Raw genomic sequence first — 19,433 nt, forward strand, 5'->3', positions numbered from 1 at the left:
ATATGGCGTAACATGCTTCTGTGCGATCAACGCTGCATGGAACAGAAAAGCGTTTGCCCACGTAAGCTGATTTCATCAAATAAACGCTTTCTTGCGGGCGGCATTGACGGTTACATGGGTTGCTTTCGGTAAGGCTATGCAATGCGAGACATAATCGCGTTGCGATTTAATGAACTTTAAGGTAAACCATAAGAAAGCGTCTAGTTATACGGTTGAGCATTTGTGCTGACACAGAGCAAAGAAAAGGAAGAAAATACTGAAAGTGCATAAAAGTCAGTTAGCATGGTTCATTGTTTTAAATACTGAGCAAGGTTCCCCCAATGTTTTACATTTACCGGAAACGTCTGTGTGTGAAACGGCCGCTAGATGAAGAGAATGAGTATTATGCAAGTACTGAGTATTGATTCTCCACTGCGGTGCCTTAAAGGCATATATCGTCGTGTAATATATTTAGCCGGATTGTTAATAAAATTGTCATTATTGACAAAATTGCCAATTATTAGTATTGTTTATCACTGCATCCAACAAGACACCAAGGAAGTTGGTAATTTCAAAAGGCGCAGCACAGCAACCGCAACCGAGAAAACGTCCATTGGGCTGCGTATATACACTGTCCAGAGCTGGATATAAAACGCAAAATCTGAATATCTTTTGAGTGGAGCTTTGCTCGACTTAAAGTGCCGGTGAGTGAAGCATCATGTAGAAGAGGCTTTGAAAATGAGCACTGTTGGACACTCGACAAACGGATTAACGAACATCCATCTCGAGGCGCCCATGAACTGTCAATCGGTTAGCCAAAGCCATTGTTGCACAGATACGTGGAACAGAAAAAATATTCACATAACTAAGTATGTTGCTGGTAAGATGCGCAAAGTGACGGAGACCTCAGAGGAAGCGACGAGACTGAGTCGTTAGTCCTGGACTACACCAGCATCATACAAGCAGCCGGTGGTAATAGAGGAAGTAATTTGCGCTTATCGCTTGCAGTGGAAATAGCATTCACGGCCTAAATGCTCTGATGTATAATCTGATAGAACTCAAATCATTGCTGATTTCTGCCTGTTAGAGAATAAAGCCACTCTCGTCTAATTATGTTTTGCATGTTTTCTCAAACTTCCAGTTCTTCGTGAAAAAAAAAACGTATTTTTTCTCGAATTCCAGAAATTTTGCACCTCCAACTTTCTTAGCGCAAATTTTTTCCCAGCTCTCTTGCAGCCATGTTCTTAGAATGGCCAGTGAAGACTTTTTTTTTCGTCTGACGCTGTGCTTGCCAAAGCGTTAGATATCAAATGTAAATAATTTAGCCTCGTAAGCGTATTGTGAAATTCCAGATTCCATATAGAATGTTCCGGCGCCTCTATAACCACCCCCTTTTGTAGAACGTTAAATTTAGAGTCTTCTCACTGACCACCAAGTTTGAATCACAGTACTCCCTTCTTTACGTGAATTTGTGCCGAGTCTACATTTCGGAAACTTCAGTCGTCACCTGCAATTTCTCAGATGAGCCCGCATTTATTCTATCAAAAATATTTTAACTCTGTAAAATCAGGATTTTTGAATCTCCAGTCTCGCGGAACTGTTGGAATTTGTGTGAATGAATACAGGAGCACAAAAAATTGGCTGTGGTAGAGCTCTGGTTAACCCTAGTTGAATTGCGAAAGACGGCTGCGTTTCTACGCTTGTGGTTGTATCTTATGGTTAAGCGCTTGGTCTGGCTCAGTTTATATTGCCACCTGGTGTCCCCATGTTCTAGCTGCGCCTGGAAGAAGAGGACACTGAAGTTGACTCTCGTGCTGTGCGCCCAACGTTTTGCCTGCTGGTACAGCTTCGTCCCGTCGTTTTAGTCAGTCTAGCCCTGTTGTCCGTGACATATCTTGGTGTCGGCGCAGGGTATCGATCCCAGTATATGTCCCGAACTCCTCCGCATACCCAGGATTCAGGTCCTGTGCCAATCGACACTCCTATTCACCGCGCTAGCCGGAGGAACCTAGGCCTACCACCTGAGCACGGGCCGTTGGAATTCACCACCGCAGCCACCCCTCGACCTGTCATGCAAACTCCGACGTATTACACTCTACAGAACCCGCGACTGCCTAAGGCTTTCCACGGCTGTTAGACGGAAGACGTCGAAGACTGGCTCGCCCAGTTTGAACGGGTCGCCGCATTTAATCAGTGGGACGACGCCGCAAAGCTCAGGAACGTCTTCTTTAGCCTGGAAGATGGCGCTCGTGCTTGGTACGAGAATCGCGAAGGCGCCCTAACATCGTGGCGCGAGTTCTGCCGCTGCATCCTGGACACCTACACCAGCCCGGATCGCCGAGAACGAGCGGAAAGGGCTTTACGTTCTCGCATACAGATGCCGAACGAGACCATAACCATGTACGTGGAGGACATGACTAGGCTGTTCCGACGATCTGACCCGGCCATGCCCGAAGAGAAAAAGGTACGCCATCTCATGCACGGCCTTTAGGAACAACTGTTCGCTGAGCTCGTGCGCAATCCGCCGAGCACAGTTCCCGAGTTTCTTTCGGAAGCAATCACGATGGAAAGGATGCTCCAGCAGCAGTCTACGACCTACGACAGGCCAGTAATCGCCGCTTCGCTCACGGAGCCGCATTCGGCCTTCGGGGCTAGTCCGGATCTTCTTCGCGACATAATCCGCTCCATTTTGCGGGGAGAGCTCCAGAAGCTTTTCGGTGCTCCCCAGCCGACGGTCGCCTCTGTCGCTAGTATTGTACGAGAAGAACTCCAGCAGGTACTTCGGCCTTCGGTACCATCTGCTAACCCGCCATCCTTTTCCAGCGAGTCCTCTCGACCAACGTATGCGGACATCTTGCGACGTCCTCAAACTGATTCCACACAATTACTGCCACCCGACCAAGGCTCACGTATTCAGCCCACCCCGAGCCGTACATCGACAACCGCCGACCACCCCAGCGAAAGGCAGACCTGTGGCGTGCCCCAAATCGGCAGCGCCTGTGCTTCCACTGCGGAGAACCTGGTCACCTGTATCGACAGTGCCCATATCGTCAACTGGGACTGAAGGGTTTCCCCATCGACATGCGTAGCCCTCCTTTAGGCCAACGACCCCGGGATATTGAGGAATATGTATCCCAGCAGCGCATGGCGCCAACTTTTCGACGACCGTCACGATCTCCGTCTCCACGCCGATCATCCTCGCCGCCCAGCTCCTCCGGGATGGCGCAGCGACGGTCGCCTAGTCCGATCCGGGAAAACTAAAGACAGCGACCTCAGGGGGCGAGGCCGCTTCAAATCGACGCGACGAAGACCCCCCGACAACGCGGCCTGTGAGCGACCGCGACTTGACGGCCCCGACGACAATTCGTACACGTGAAGATAGACTATCGCTCGATATGCCCTTGCTCCTCGACGGCTATAAGGTTAGCGCATTAGTAGACACTGGTGCTGATTTTTCGATTTTAAGCGGGAAGCTAGCGGTGCTTCTAAAAAAAGTGATGACGCCATGGTCTAGCACGCAGATTCGAACCGCTGGCGGACATGTCGTAACTCCGAGCGGTCAGTGCACGGCGAGAGTCCAAATTCGCAACTCCACGTTTGTTGTCAGGTGCCTTGTGATACCTGACTGCTCCCACGACTGTATCCTTGGTGTCGATTTTCTCCGAGAGTATGGGGTCATTATCGATCTCCGGAAGCGTACCGTGACCTTTTCGACCGAGAAAGCTGATGATACTGACACCGCAGACCGCCAAAGCCGTGCCCCTCTTCGAATTTCTGCCGAGAGCGTTTATATTCCGCCACGTTCCAGTGTTTTTGTGACTGTTAACTGCGATGAACTACGTGACGGAACGGCGGTCGCTGAGGGCAACCAGTCCCTTTTGCTCACCCACGGCTTCACCTCGGCGCAGAGCCTCATCCATCTGAGTAGCGGCCGATCTGAGCTCCTGGTGACTAGCTTCACGAACGAACCCCGCCATCTTTTCCACGCTACCGCAATCGCATTCGCCGTCGCCTTAGCGGACGTTTCTGAATGTTTTACGTTCGGAGAAGTTGAAAATGTGCGCCCATCCCTTGATTGTCTGGATATTAGTACAGATCTCTCGGAAACACAGCAGCACGACCTGCGTTCTCTCCTTCTAAAATACAGTGCTTGTTTCGCGACGTCATCGAAAATTCGGCAAACGCCTCTTCTGAAGCACCGTATAATTACTCCCGACGATGCCCGCGCTATACGCCAGCAGCCGTACCGCATCTCAACGACGGAACGTGAAGCAATTCAGACACAGGTTCAGGAGATGCTTCGTGATGATGTCATCCAACCCTCCAACAGTCCGTGGTCTTCCCCTGTCGTGCTGGTGAAAAAAAAGGATGGCACCCTTCGCTTCTGTGTTGATTATCGAAAGTTGAACGACATCACTAAAAAAGACGTCTACCCGCTGCCTCGTATCGACGATTCGCTCGACAAGCTTCGTCGCGCCCAGTACTTCTCCTCCATTGACTTGAAGAGCGGGTACTGGCAGATTGAGGTCGATGAGCGGGACCGCGAAAAAACAGCTTTTGTCACCCCAGATGGACTGTATGAGTTTAAAGTGCTGCCATTCGGCCTATGTTCAGCGCCGGCTACTTTTCAGCGCATGATGGACACCACTCTCGCCGGCCTCAAATGGCAAATCTGTTTAGTTTATCTCGAGGACGTTGTCATGTTCTTTGAAACCTTTGGAGAACACCTCGAACGCCTTCGCGCAGTATTAGATGCCCTCTGGTCAGCTGACTTGACGCTCAAGCCCGAGAAGTGCCACTTTGGCTACAAAGAGTTGAAGTTTCTCGGTCATCTTGTGAGTGCCGCAGGCGTTAGGCCAGACCCCGACAAAACTGCCGCTGTCGCCAAATTTCCCGTCCCTGCCACGAAGAGGAGTTTAAAACGTTTCCTGGGTTTGTGTGCGTACTACCGCCGCTTCATCGCCGACTTTTCCAAGATAGCCGCACCCCTGACCCGCCTCACGCGGGAGGATACACAGTTCGTGTGGGCCGCCGAGCAACAGGAGGCTTTTGCGGAGCTGCGCAGACGACTGCAAACTACCCCTGTTCTTGCGCACTTTGATGAAGACGCTGCCACCGAAGTCCACACCGACGCCAGCAACATCGGTCTTGTCGCTGTACTCGTTCAACACCAAGCTGGCGTGGAAAGGGTCATTGCGTATGCCAGCCGCACGCTCTCCCGCGCTGAAACAAATTATTCCACTACGGAAAAGGAATGCCTCGCGGTTGTGTGGGCAACTATGAAATTTAGGCCTTACCTCTATGGCCGTGCGTTTAAAGTCGTTACTGACCACCATTTTTTGTGCTGGCTGGCCAATCTCCGTGACCCATCGGGGCGCCTAGCACAATGGAGCCTTCGCCTCCAAGAATTTGATTACTCCATTGTGTACAAATCTGGTCAGAAGCACGAAGATGCTGACGCGCTCTCCCGGGCACCCGTCGGATTTGTCGATAACGTCACGGATGACAGAGGTTTTCTTGGACTAGTGAATGCCTCAGACATAATGACCCGACAGCGAGCTGACCCAGACCTTCGACCTGTCATTGACCACCTGGAGGGTCGCGCTGCTGACGTCCCCCGCCAGTTTGGAAGGCACCTGTCTGCATTCTGTCTTCGGAATGGCGTTTTATTCAAGAAAAACTCCAGCACTGTTCATCGAGCGCACCTCCTTGTCGTGCCGGCCGACCTTCGCGACGATATTCTTTTTGCTTGCCACGATGAGCCCACCTCCGGCCACTTGGGCTTTGCACGCACACTCGCTCGAGTTCGTCAAGCCTATTATTGGCCTAAACTTTCTGACGCCGTCCATCGCTACGTCAGAGGCTGCCGCGAGTGTCAACGTCGAAAGGTGCCTCCTCTCAAGCCCGCGGGTTTGCTCCAACCTATTATTCCACCTCGGACGCCGTTTGACCAAGTCGGCATCGACCTACTGGGCCCATTTCTGCTGTCATCGATGGGTAACAAATGGATTATAGTCGCGACCGACTATCTCACACGTTATGCGGAAACCAAGGCAGTGCAGCGGGGCACATCAATTGAGATCGCTCAATTCTTTATGCAGCAAATCGTGTTGCGTCATGGCGCGCCGTCCCTAGTCGTAACCAATCGAGGCACCGCCTTTACGGCACAGCTCATGCACGACGTGCTCAAGCTTAGTCATACCAGCCACCGAAAAACTACTGCATATCACCCGCAGACGAATGGCCTCACAGAGAGACTCAACAAAACCATCGCCGACATGATCGCAATGTACACAGACTCGCAGCACAAAAACTGGGATGAAATTCTCCCCTACATCACTTATGCCTACAACACGGCTACCCAAGAGACGACGCGTTTTACACCATTTCGCCTAGTCTACGGACGTGACGTTCAGACGATGTTGGATGCCATGCTTCCGAGCTGCCCAGATGATCATCCACTCACGCCAGACGCCGAGCAGTTTGCTCAGCGCGCTGAGGAAGCACGTCAACTTGCCCGCATTAACATTCAACAACAGCAGGGCACGGATGCAAGCCGCCACAACCTCCGTCATCGACACGTCGCATACCATCCTGGAGAGAAAGTTTGGGTGTGGACCCCGGTGCGTCGGTCCGGCTTGTGTGATAAACTGATTTCCCGTTACTTCGGACCTTACGACGTTCTGCGCCGAGTCACAGAAGTGACTTACGAAGTTCTTCCAGTGGGTACTGTGCAGCCCTCGCGTCGGCAACCACGCTCCGAGGTCGTGCACGTTGTCCGCATGAAGCCCTATTTTACGCGGTAGTGCGCTATGCGCTTGTTTCGTTGTCGCGTAGGACACCTTACCCCGCCTCCGTTATCTATGCTATCCATGTGCTGATCTTTCTTTTCGCTTACATTGGCCATCGCTCGCGCTCCGTCCCTTATTTCTTTTTTTAAGAGGGGGAGTAATGCCACCTGGTGTCCCCATGTTCTAGCTGCGCCTGGAAGAAGAGGACACTGAAGTTGACTCTCGTGCTGTGCGCCGAACGTTTTGCCTGCTGGTACAGCTTCGTCCCATCGTTTTAGTCAGTGTAGCCCTGTTATCCGTGACAATATAGAGAAGACAAATTGTTGAGGTAACGACTAAGCTTTTATCTCTTCAACAGAATAGCTAAGCGGGCGAGTATGCGATACATGGTTATTGTTTTGAAATTCATTTTACAGCTTTTGTGATGTGTGTTTTTATTATTTATACCAATGATGACCCTGCGATGATCAGTGAAGTAGTGTGACTTGGTTTGCACGCTGCTGACTACGTGCTCTGTATCTGCCGAGGCTCTGTATAAACCCAAGTCTAAACTGCGTCCCCAATATGTAATGATTTGAGGTTGCTGCTGGCTCAATTTGAGTAGAAGCCGCTCTTCTGCCGCTTGAACGAAGGCGGATTTCTTCCCCTGTCACGAAAACCAACTCGTTTTTAGTTTGGCTAGGCATTGCGGTAGCCAGATCGTCAAACGCAGTTTCAACGCTGGCCTGGGATGATATGTACACCCCGGTTACTCCGGTTGTCTGGACAGACCAGCCCACATATAAATCCCCGCTTTAACGAAGCTCTATGAACTACCTTAGTAGGTAACGTGAATGCCAGGGTCCTAGCAGGCTCATTCTGACATAACCGTCCCATGTGAAACGAGAGACCCAAGTTGGCAGCTCCTGCCATGTGCGGTTGCGGCATACGAGCATACGCAACGAGCCGAACTGGTTGGCGTAGTGTTGCCATCGCAACAATATTCTAGAGGGCGATCTGGATCACTAAACTGTGATGAGGCGAAAGTGTGCGGTGGTCCTAAGCTCTCCACCAGGGCACCTCTTTCTCTCTGTTTTCACCCCCACCTTCGCGATGACGTGACTGTGTGAGCTACCAGCCAACATATAAAGCCCCGCTTCAACTGAGCCGTATGTATGTGCATGCGTGGCCTAGGGATAACGTGATTGGAAGAGTTTTGGCGGGCTTATTGTGATATCCTCCTCCCTTATGAAAGGAGATGCTCGAGTTGGCAGCTCCTAATAATAATAATAATTGGTTCACAGGAAGGGAAAGGCGCAGTAACTGTCACACTGTGTCTGTGGACACACGAACCGCGCCGTAAGGGAAGGGAGGAAGGTGGGAATGAAAGTTGAAAGAGAGAAAGAGGAGCCGTAGTGGAGGGCTACGGAGTAATTTCGACCACCTGGGGATCTTTAACGTCAAACGTAATGTCAGGAAGCTCTACGTTCAGTTAGTGCTCGGCCATGTCAGCTGCCAGCTAACGCCTCCCACGTAAAGAAAGCGTTACGGACGTACGGATAAACGGACGGATGGATGGACGGATGGATGGACGGACACGATTCGTGAGCATGAGCCATTAAAGGCTATCACCTTACAAAGATAATCCTGTGTCCTATCGTGTCGACTTACCATAATTTCAGCGAAACATGAGCCTGGCCGAACATTTTAAAACAAAGAGCACTAAGATCCAAAGGGCTATCTGCCTGAGGCCTTAAAAATAAGTGGCTCAAAGAAAGCAACGAGACAATCAACAATGAAATATAACCGGCGGCAAGTGAAATTCATGATCGGCTGTAAGACGCAGACCGTTAGGAAAGTGCGCCTATGATAACGAGCCTAAATCATAGGTTCAGGGCCTTGCTCTCGAAAAGAAAATAGCCTCGGAGCTAACGTAACGATCTCGAGAACGCATATATTTCACTTCCCCGTGGTATTTGGGCGCTATCACCGCTGTACAGCTTGCTCTACTTTAGTGAGTAGGCCAGGGGAACATAAATCAGTCAGTTAGTACCGTGTTCTCTCGTGAAAAGTCTCGTGCTTGATTTATGCAAACATCTGTACAAGCATGATGACTCAAATTGATGCTACATTTATTATGCTCTTGTATTTGCATACCTGTTTCGTTAGAGTATCATTGGCAACTCTGTCGTTGAGCGCAGAAAAAAGCGCAGAACTGACGGCACACTCCTGAAAGATGATAGATGCTGTAATTGAAAGTGACGTCAAGCATTTCGAGGATATCTTGTATTGTTGAGAATTTATGAATTGTTAAAAAATACTGTTAATCAAATACTGGCGGAAATCGTTTGAGCATTTGACGGTAAATATAACGTGCCAACTTGCTAAATTTTCACGGAGAAATCAGTAGGTTGAATGCTGAAAAGTAATAATTACACTTCTGTTGAAATATCGTATTTTTGTGAACATTTCTAGAGATGGTCTATTTTTCCAATGACTACCGAAATTTGTTATGATGTGGGTCGAGCTCGTACGAGAATTTACGATTGCTTTGGAAAACCAGTGGGTTTTAGCGCCCAAAGCTGCGACATTAAAGTACCTGTTACGTTAAAAAGTTTAGAATCTTCCTCTATTTTGCTTCTCGAAATTTACGTTACTATTGATCATTGCTTATGGTCTTTTTCACTGAATTTCGAACAACAACGAGCAAGGGTCGCCGAAAAAAAAAGTCAAGTGAAAGAGTAGAAATAAAAGCGCGCTCAGATGTTTAAGTTTCGACTTAAGCCTGAAGGCCTCGCCTTTAAAAAACGGGTCCGCGAGCCATGGTCTCGCCCGACGAGTGAAAAATCCAGTCTCTTAAAAAACACCGGTTTATTCCAGATAAACAAAAAAAGGCAAAACAGAGAAACATAAGGCGCTACTGCGCTGAGAACAGGCTGTTCATGCGCTCGACAATAGAACAACGGAAAGCGGCAAGAATGTCAGGGCCTTACCGCGGCGAAACAACGCACACTGCGGAGCGAATAAAACGAGCAATGGGGCCAAAGCGCTAACGGCGACACAATAAAGATTGCCCCTCGCGGCACAGCAACTCACAGAAATACGGCTAGGCTGTTCCTGCAGGCACTGCTTCAATCTTCGCGTCGGCGATCTTCTTTCGGTCGTCCGTGCGCACCCTGCTGGCCCATGACGCTCGCCGGTTGCCCCGCGCCGGCCTTTCCGCCGGCGCAAAAAGCCCCGCGCCTCGCTTCTGACGCGCTTATCTACCCTCGTCTGTCGCCGCTAACATCACGCCCCCCAAGATTACCTGCTTGCTCATGCGCACTCGCGCTGCCCGTGCAAACACAATACAAATAGAAAAACGTGCGCGCGGTTTGAAACACCTTAAGGGGCTAAGGAGCCTCACAAGCCTTTTAGATCAGCGATAGTGTTTTGTGTTTGAATTTATCTGCAAGAATTTCGTCGAAACATAGATTTCAGAAAAAAATGGTGCGGTCCTCCAAGTCTAGTGAAGAAAGACAAGCCTGTGGAAGAACGTTCTCCAGATTTGTCGTTTTTTGTATAGTGAGACGAAAAATGGGCAAAACAATTGCGGCGAAAACGTTTCCCACATAAATTGCAAATATGTTGATAAGACGATCATATTAGTATCAGTAAGTTTACTTTAAATACCTGTCTGAAAAAAAGTTGGAAACTTCCTCTCTTTTGATCTGAGAGTTTTGGCTCCTACTCATCATTGCTTTTTGTCCTGTGCATAGAAACCCGAACCGCTGCAATTTAAAGGTAAAAATAATTGTTGTCATTTTATTTGTTTTCGTCCCTTCAAGCCAGTGCATATTGATCAAGGATACGAATGACGAAATGTTTCCCTTCGTAACCGCCTAAGCCTGCATGTACAAAGCTAGTAGGAGTACTCTCTATATTGCTGATACTAAACGCTAGCTAAAACAGAAGCATGGAAATATAAGCGTAAACAACTAGCAGCAGCCTGCAGAACAGCCTTGAGTGATGTCAACAGAACTTTCGCGATTAAGATGGTCAGTTTACCCTTCGCGTAGGTCTTTATATGCTTATCTTCATCAACTGTAAATAATTAGTTCGAGGTTATAATGAAGACAGGGAAGATCTGAGCACTCAACGCGAAAAGCAACACATCGTATCGAATTTTGATGATATATCGGTAGCGTCCAAATATGTCATGAGAGGCAAAACTGTGATTGCGCCAAGCAAAAGATAGGGGTAAATTAGAGGTACAATACGCCGTATGAATATTAGAATATTACCCTTGTGGACAGAATCACATCAATGAAGGCATTTCGAACCGATGCTCTTGATGCTCTGTACAGGGAAGTTTGCAGCTTGAGCGTCATTACCTCAAGGCGATATGCGCTCAGTCATTTTAAAAGGAAAATTACCTGGAAGAAGGTGCGAGAAAAAGAAAGCGAAAATTGCTGTGTTGACTACCGCAAAATAACACGCCAGGAATGCGATTTGAGCCAAAAAAAAAATCAGTCCATCATCATTACGCGAGGAATGCGGAACAACGAAGTGAAGTGTTCGTGGTTAATTTAGAGTGCCTGAATTTCTGAACCATGAGTCGTGATTAAGCGGCCAATTGGCGTCGTTGTATTTTGCCTAAATGAAAACACGACTGCCACAGACCGGATTGCTGCTAGTAATTTCGGTACAGCAAGCGAATGCATGTACTTTTGGTGATCATCTGACCAAATCACCTTACATTCAGGCTACATCACTTAGTGAATTGATAAACTGGGATCATGTATGAAATGAGCAACGCGAAATAATCTTCCTTGCTCACCCATGTGATGCAGATGGAAATTGAAATAGTGCGCAATGATAAAGAGATGTGTGGGGAAACTTCCGCAGTGCCTTTCTTCTCGCAATTTAATTGTCAGTTTGCGGAAGGATAAAATGAACGCTGCGGAAAAAGTAATGGTAATTTTAGACACATAGTAGGTGTACTTGACTTTAAAATTTATTGCAGCCATGTAGCGTTATCTATAAGACAAGTAGACGATTTCCACATTTTTTTCCGTTGGTGGAAGCTGACTTAAATGTATCTTTTGAAGCTCTCTAATTTTAGTCGTCCTCTAATAGCAACAAACATTACAGAACTGTTTTAAACGACCTGAACCCTCTCAATACTTATGAACTAGTCCATCCTTACTCCAGCAATAGCTTCGATAGCGTTAGGTATACAGGGTGGAAATATTTCCTGGGTTCAAAACGAACTGTACTACAAATCGCGTCTCTCATAGCCTGAGTCGCTTTGGGACATCAAATTCCACAAACCAAACGAGTCCTCATCCGAATCTGCAAAATAAAATGGCATTTTTAATGTCACGGCTTCAAGATTCAAATAACGTCTTGCCGAAAGTTCAAACTGTCATGCAAGCGATAGAACCACAATCCAGGAGACGAAATATATTCCGGGAAATTGACAAATCTTATGATATTCTTTTCGAAAACGAAAACTTTACAGCTGTAACTTACAGCGTATATACGGATCATTCTACCTGTTTTTGAGCCTGAGACTTAAAACAGGAATCAACCGGGTCTCAGAAAACAAACTTCTATTCGGTAGTCCATCGAGCGATGCTTTCTTCCACCGGCCAGCCTTAGGCCTAATGCTATGAAACGTCTCCTATTTACATGGAAAAAAGAATGCTTGAGTACTAAGAATTCTTGTGGAGAGAAAACAGCATCCTGCTTTCCTAGAATAAATGACACATTTGCAATCAGGTATTTTGTTCTCGACTGAGAAAGCCGTCCCGAGAAGAGGCACAACAAACCAAGCGATACAAGCTAAAAATACTCTAAAATAAATAATGGACTCACGTAGAAGAAAACATAGCAGCGAGCAGGAGCAAGCAGTCAAATCTCATCTGAATGCAGGCTCCGGAAGCAGAAATCCGCAAGGCGATTCCTTAACTGCGGAACTGGTGAGAGCAAAATGCAGCCTGTTTCGCTTCCAAGAGAGATTGCGATTTGAAGTCGTCTTATTCTTATTCTTTTGCAAATAATGATTGATGACCTAGACAGGAAAAGTAGAAAGGTAGGCTTGAAAATCAATATGCAGAAGACTAAGGTAATGTTCAACAGCCTCGTGAAGGAACAGCAGTTTGCATTAGGTAGCGAAATACTGGAAGTAGTGGACGAATATGTCTACTTAGGACAGGTAGTAACCGCAGATCCGGACCATGAAAAGGAAATAACAAGAAGAACAAGATTGGGATGGAGCGCATTTGGCAAGCACTCGCAGATTATGACTAGAGCAAAATGCAGCCTGTTTCGCTTCCAAGAGAGATTGCGATTTGAAGTCGTCTTATTCTTATTCTTTTGCAAATAATGATTGATGACCTAGACAGGAAAAGTAGAAAGGTAGGCTTGAAAATCAATATGCAGAAGACTAAGGTAATGTTCAACAGCCTCGTGAAGGAACAGCAGTTTGCATTAGGTAGCGAAATACTGGAAGTAGTGGACGAATATGTCTACTTAGGACAGGTAGTAACCGCAGATCCGGACCATGAAAAGGAAATAACAAGAAGAACAAGATTGGGATGGAGCGCATTTGGCAAGCACTCGCAGATTATGACTAGAGCAAAATGCAGCCTGTTTCGCTTCCAAGAGAGATTGCGATTTGAAGTCGTCTTATTCTTATTCTTTTGCAAATAATGATTGATGACCTAGACAGGAAAAGTAGAAAGGTAGGCTTGAAAATCAATATGCAGAAGACTAAGGTAATGTTCAACAGCCTCGTGAAGGAACAGCAGTTTGCATTAGGTAGCGAAATACTGGAAGTAGTGGACGAATATGTCTACTTAGGACAGGTAGTAACCGCAGATCCGGACCATGAAAAGGAAATAACAAGAAGAACAAGATTGGGATGGAGCGCATTTGGCAAGCACTCGCAGATTATGACTAGCAGCTTACCGGTATCGCTCAAGAGGAAAGTACACAACAGTTGCATCTTGCCTGTACTCACCTATGGGGCTGAAACGTGGAGGCTAACCAAGAGAGTTCTACTTAAGTTGAGAACAACCCAGAGGGCTATGGAACGAAAAATGGTAGGGGTAACATTAAGAGATAAGGGGTAACATTAAGAGATAGAAAGCGTGCAGAGTGGGTCAGAGAAATAACTCAAGTTACCGACATTCTAGTAGAAATTAAGAAGAAATGGACATGGGCAGGACATGTAGTGCGAAGAGAGGATAACCGATGGTCGCCGAGGGTAACAAACTGGATTCCAAGGGAAGGAAAGCGTAGCAGGGGGCGGCAGAAAGTTAGGTGGGCGGATGAGATTAAGAAGTTCGCAGGGGTCAAGTGAATGCAGCTTGCACAGAACCAGGTTAAGTGCAGAAATATGGGAGAGGCCTTCGCCCTGCAGTGGGTATAATCAGGCTGATGATGATGATGATAATGGTGATGATGATGATGATGATGATAATATTCTTGGAGGAGCCGTCGCCATCGAAATGCACTGCTGGATGTCCCCAGATTTGAAGATATGTGAGGGCAACGAATAAGTGAAATGGCATAGGAAAGCGTGCGCAGGCGACCATATTAAACCGGCTTGAATAAAGCGATTTCCCCTGCATTCCGCACATTGCTTCGCCTGATAAGTAGGAGTCTCTGGGTGAAGTGACTGCCCGTATTACGTATGCTTGTCAGAGAGTTACTGAAGGATCATCAACAGCGGCAAGATGCACCTGCTTGACTGAACCCACCAGCATCAAAAGCTTCTATAGTGCGGCCCTGGAACAGCTGCGGTGAATGTTTTTTAAAAAATACCTTCTTTTATTGTGATCCGCCCAGCTATCTTCCTCTCGCGTGTGCTATGCTTGCCTTGCCTTGAAATGGAGGTTTTAAACTTTATAAGTTATCGTTTTTTCAATGAACCTAACGAGCTGACGTCCTCAGCTTTTTGATTTTGGGTAGAATATCATTACCCAGGATGTACAATCTCCACGGCAAAAAAAAAAAAGAAAACAGAACCTGGTGTTTTTTGGAGTTAATGTCCTTTATTCCTGTGCTTTCCGTTCAGAGCTGATATTTTATTGTTCTTTTTATACTGCTACTTTATTGGTTCTTTCTTCCCTGTTAAGGTGTTTCCAAAATACCTCGACGTGGCATGAACAAGATATCTTACCTTGACCAGTTTCCGCATAATCTTCACCACTCCAGGTGTCACACACGATATGAATTCTATTTGCTTTATTTTGTGACTATGTAGTGTTATCAATTTTCACCCCTTAACCTGTGGTTTCATGATACTTAATTTATATTTATTGCCTGTCCCAACTACCACCTCTTACTCCTGACACTGTTATAGCCAGCAATTGCATATTCGCAGTACGCTTCACGCTGACATTTGCATTAGTCGCCGCCACGACAGCGTAATTTGTTGTAGTTCGCACATTGTCGATTCATGCCTTCTTGGAAGATAACAAAGCGTAATGCTACTTTTAGATGGAAGTCTCTGTCAAAGCGATATCTATTGTTCTCGGCTAAAAACGGGCAATTTTGGGCCTCTTACTATCAGGGAGAAAGATTGCGAGGTCGCGTCACCAAGAATCGGAGCTCAGAGCTGTGTTGTTAGCTAAATCGGGCGCCCAGACCTGTCAAAATGAAAGGCAGATTCCGGTGCTTTCAATTGAGCTACTTAAATCAAGTGGTCGCCAATGAACGCAAGCCTTCTAAGCAAAAATTCCTTTTCTACTTTCCTGGAACCGTTTTTTCCGATATGCAATGAGCTATTCTCTCGGGTGTGTGACGCGGCTATCTGTGTGTAGGTAAGCAGGATTTAGCCATGTTTATTTTTTCTTGTTGTTTGAGTCTGTTAAAACTGCCAAGATTTAGTTAATATTACAGGCTACGTTGGCAGGCACGGCTTTTTCAGAGGTATCCCGCCGATACTTTTCACCGGTCCGCTAAACACGGATATCATTTTATGTGCCCGCAATTTAGCACCGTGCATGCTTCACAATGTAATCCTGTTATACTGACTAAGAGATGTGACATATAAATTACCAACTGAGATTCTTCCCCGAATAGTATTGCAAGACCGACATCGGAGAATAAGGCTCTAGTTTTAAACGTTGGCAGATTCAGTTGAAAGTGGTGTTAACTCCTTCCACTACGCTGCAGGCCCTATCGCAGCCATGCATGATCATTTACTCCGCAGTCCCTGGGGACTGAGGGCCGAGGGTTAAATAGTGTGTTAATATAGGAAGCACTGGCCAAGTGGAATGCCAGAGTGGTCAAATCCTATTCTGTTACTGGAATAGAATATAATAGATTAGAATAGCAGCGATGTTACAGAGCCCATCCCAAGGATGGGCTCTGTAACATCTGGAACAGCACAGCAGAAACATCTGCAACAGTCTTTCTCACGAATTCATGCTGTGACAGAGACCTGAATTAAGAATTCAGTCGATAGGCTGGCTTTATAATGCAAAATAAATGCTACCTCTATTACGTGAAAATCCGTCTGGCGTTGTAGATGGCGTTGTCAACACGCGACGTTAACCATTAAGATGCCGCCAAGTGTGATGGCCGGAATTTAGAAGTAATACAATAAAAGAAATTTATCTGCATATCAGGTTTGAACCTAGGCCGCCTGTATGCTAGAAGAGAATGAAACGCATAGGCAATTTGGTATTCTTCGTTTCATTATTGCATAGAAAATGCACCCAGAAACAGAAACCATAAAGCTCATGTCTCACGTCATTGGCTACATAATGCAAGCAAGCTATAACCGGGTAATTAACCACCGTAACAGATTTCAATATTCAACTAGGTACTCACAAGAATCAAGAGGCGGCAGCCAACTATGCGGCATTTCAAGGGCAGCATACACTGCCCGCACCAAACCCAAGCAGCACGCCGTCAATGAACCGCCACTGGTCCAATATTGGGATATATTGGTCTCAATATTGGACAATATTGGCGTCTGATTGGGGCGCACAAAGAGCCAAGATATATGCCAACCAATTTGATTGGCTCTCCTATCAAAACCAGTATTGCCATACTACCTTGTTTACTGGCATTCAATGGCACTCAATGGCTACTCAATGTCTTCCACCCAAGCTAACTCACTGGTTGTTGTATCACGGCTATCCCGCCAAGCTCACTGGCCATCCAATATATTGTTTCCATGCTTATTCACTGGATATTTACAACTGGCATCCAGCCAGATTTTTCGGCTACCATTATTTCCAATCCAATCTTGCCCAGTGGTTTTGCATTATTGGCATCCAGCCACAGCAATTGGCAATCCGGCACATTATAGCGCTGCATGTTTCAATAATCAGTACTACGGCTAGTTGCTATTTCGTGCTATGGCTAATAGGCAACTACAAAGCCATCCCATGCGTATGCAATGCTGATATTTTTCATGTAGCTTTTTATTGAAATAAAGCATGCTGAGAATATCCATTCACAGAAAATAATACAGCTGAAAGGTTCATTGCATGGTGATTTATTAGGTGTGCGTGGGTTACAGGGAATGGAAATATTTAGGCAGAACTCTTAGACTTCAGTGCTCCTCCTGTTTTTGCGTCCCTTGGCAAGGTGTTCTCAGGTCCCAGGTTGGAGGAAGGTGCCGAGTTCATCGCAGCTTCTTTTGTGGTCGGTTGTAGGGGCAGCAGCTCCCAGCATCCTTTAAAGATATGGACTTGAGCAGCGTGCATAACAATGTATTTCCTTTCGCAGATGGCACCTGAAAATAAAAGCAACATTCATAAATCCCATTAAGAGAGAAAACTTTTGGAAAGTGAAAGTACAGCTAGACCATGGAGTAAAAATGCGAAATGAAGCACCACCTGTTCGCCCTCAGGCAACTTTCTTGTCTGGTTTACTCAGGTTGAAATAAGCTGCATACTCGGTGAGGCCGGCCATATCAACTTGGTTACATTGGTTTCGACATCTGGCAGTGCACGGCTTCCCATGTGGATGTGCTGTTGACGCTGAAAACATAAAACAAATGATTCCGTTACCTATTCGCTAAATGGTAGTCAGTTTGCCCCCTTCTACTTGTAGTGCCTTTGTGATCGAACACCTGTAGAAGAAAGACGTCGTCATAACTGCATGCTTCAGATCAATAGCTCTCCTTTGAATAGTTTTCGTTAGGGTAGATTGCCGCAAGAACTAAAAGAAACTACAAAGAAAAAAGAGGCGCAAAAAATGGCAGTCGCACTCCGACTGCGGCTGCTAAAATTAGTGTACACCGCATCATTACTGCAAACAGAAAATTTTAAAATTTGTCAAAGCTGCAGCCAAAACAACCTACTACACAGATGCTTTGGGGTTTGTATGATATACTCCAATTGAAAAAATAAAGAAATCCGTAGCTTAGCATCACGTTTGTTGTGGAAACAAGTTTGTACCTGTGGTAAAGTATAAGAACAATGGTAGCAACTGTAAATAAGAATCCCCTTTTCAGAATTTTTTTCATAGAGTTCTTCGCGCGGACAGTAGATGCTCTTGCACGTAGAAGATAAAGTATCATGTTTCAGGCAAGCCCCTTTTTTCTGCGCAATATAACAATCAATAATTGTGGATAAGTGCATGTTTGAACGAAAAGTTTTTTTTTATTATTTCCGCAAAAATGCAAATTTAGCAGTAAGAATAAGTGCGTTGGCAGATCTTTTTTCCTCACGCTTTTAGTTTTCTACAATTGATAGTAAAACTGCACCTGCTGGCTATTTTATGACACTTCTACTACTCGGGATTTGCGCAGGAGAAAGATCGAACACGTGAATAAGCTAAAAGTCGTTTAGACCAATGCAAACGCTCATTCATAACAGCAAATTAAAATATTAAATATTCGCTCGTAACTAAAAATCATGTTCCAGAAAGCTCAACTTAACCATGAGTTTTGAATATAGTATGTAAAAGAAATTGATCTCTTCAGACACACAACACGCGCGATGAAGTTGTACCCTGAAAATCACACAGAACACGCATCATGTTTTACAGGGCCATATTTTTCTTATGCAATACAAATTGGCCACCTCTGCGCCGTAAATTTAGTCTTTGTGACCAGAGTTTATGCATACAAAATAGTGCGCTGAAAATACAGTTCAGAATTGACTAGCGTGGTGTGGTCCAAATAAATGGCTTTCCGTTCTCGCAAGCATATCGGTTATTGACATGATGATCAAGGCTGACAACATACAGCACCAAATCATGCAAAAAAAGGTATCTTACCGCAAGGCTAGCGCAGATTCGCAGACCTCAGTTGCAACAATCCAAAATGAATGTTGCCAGGCAAAGTACATCCCAGGGGTCTGATGCTTTATTACACGTGGTAGGAAAAAAATAGCGATCTTACAACGAGACAAAGCAAGAAATAATCTCAGAAAGCTCAGTTCAGTTATGAACAAACAACTTAAAATGCTGGTGATACTCACAGATATCCTCTTTCAGGCATGGTCATTAAACGAATTGGAACTTTCACAAGGCTTGGGTTTTCGGTTCTGCTGTCCTAAGCTGCGGGAGCTCGAGCAGCTCGAGCGGGTGGGGATTGTGTGGCCGGCCGAACGCCTCTGAAGCAACCGCTTGTGTCGAGTTTCGAGGCACGGTTGGAAGGGGGCAGAAGCGACGTTGTGTTTTCTCTCTCTCTTTTTTTTTTTTGCTTGAGATCTGTCTAAAGAGGAGGCA

The sequence above is a fragment of the Amblyomma maculatum genome, chromosome 9, assembly GCF_055883805.1.
Source record: "Amblyomma maculatum isolate TAMU_Amacu chromosome 9, ASM5588380v1, whole genome shotgun sequence".
NCBI lineage: Eukaryota > Metazoa > Arthropoda > Arachnida > Ixodida > Ixodidae > Amblyomma > Amblyomma maculatum.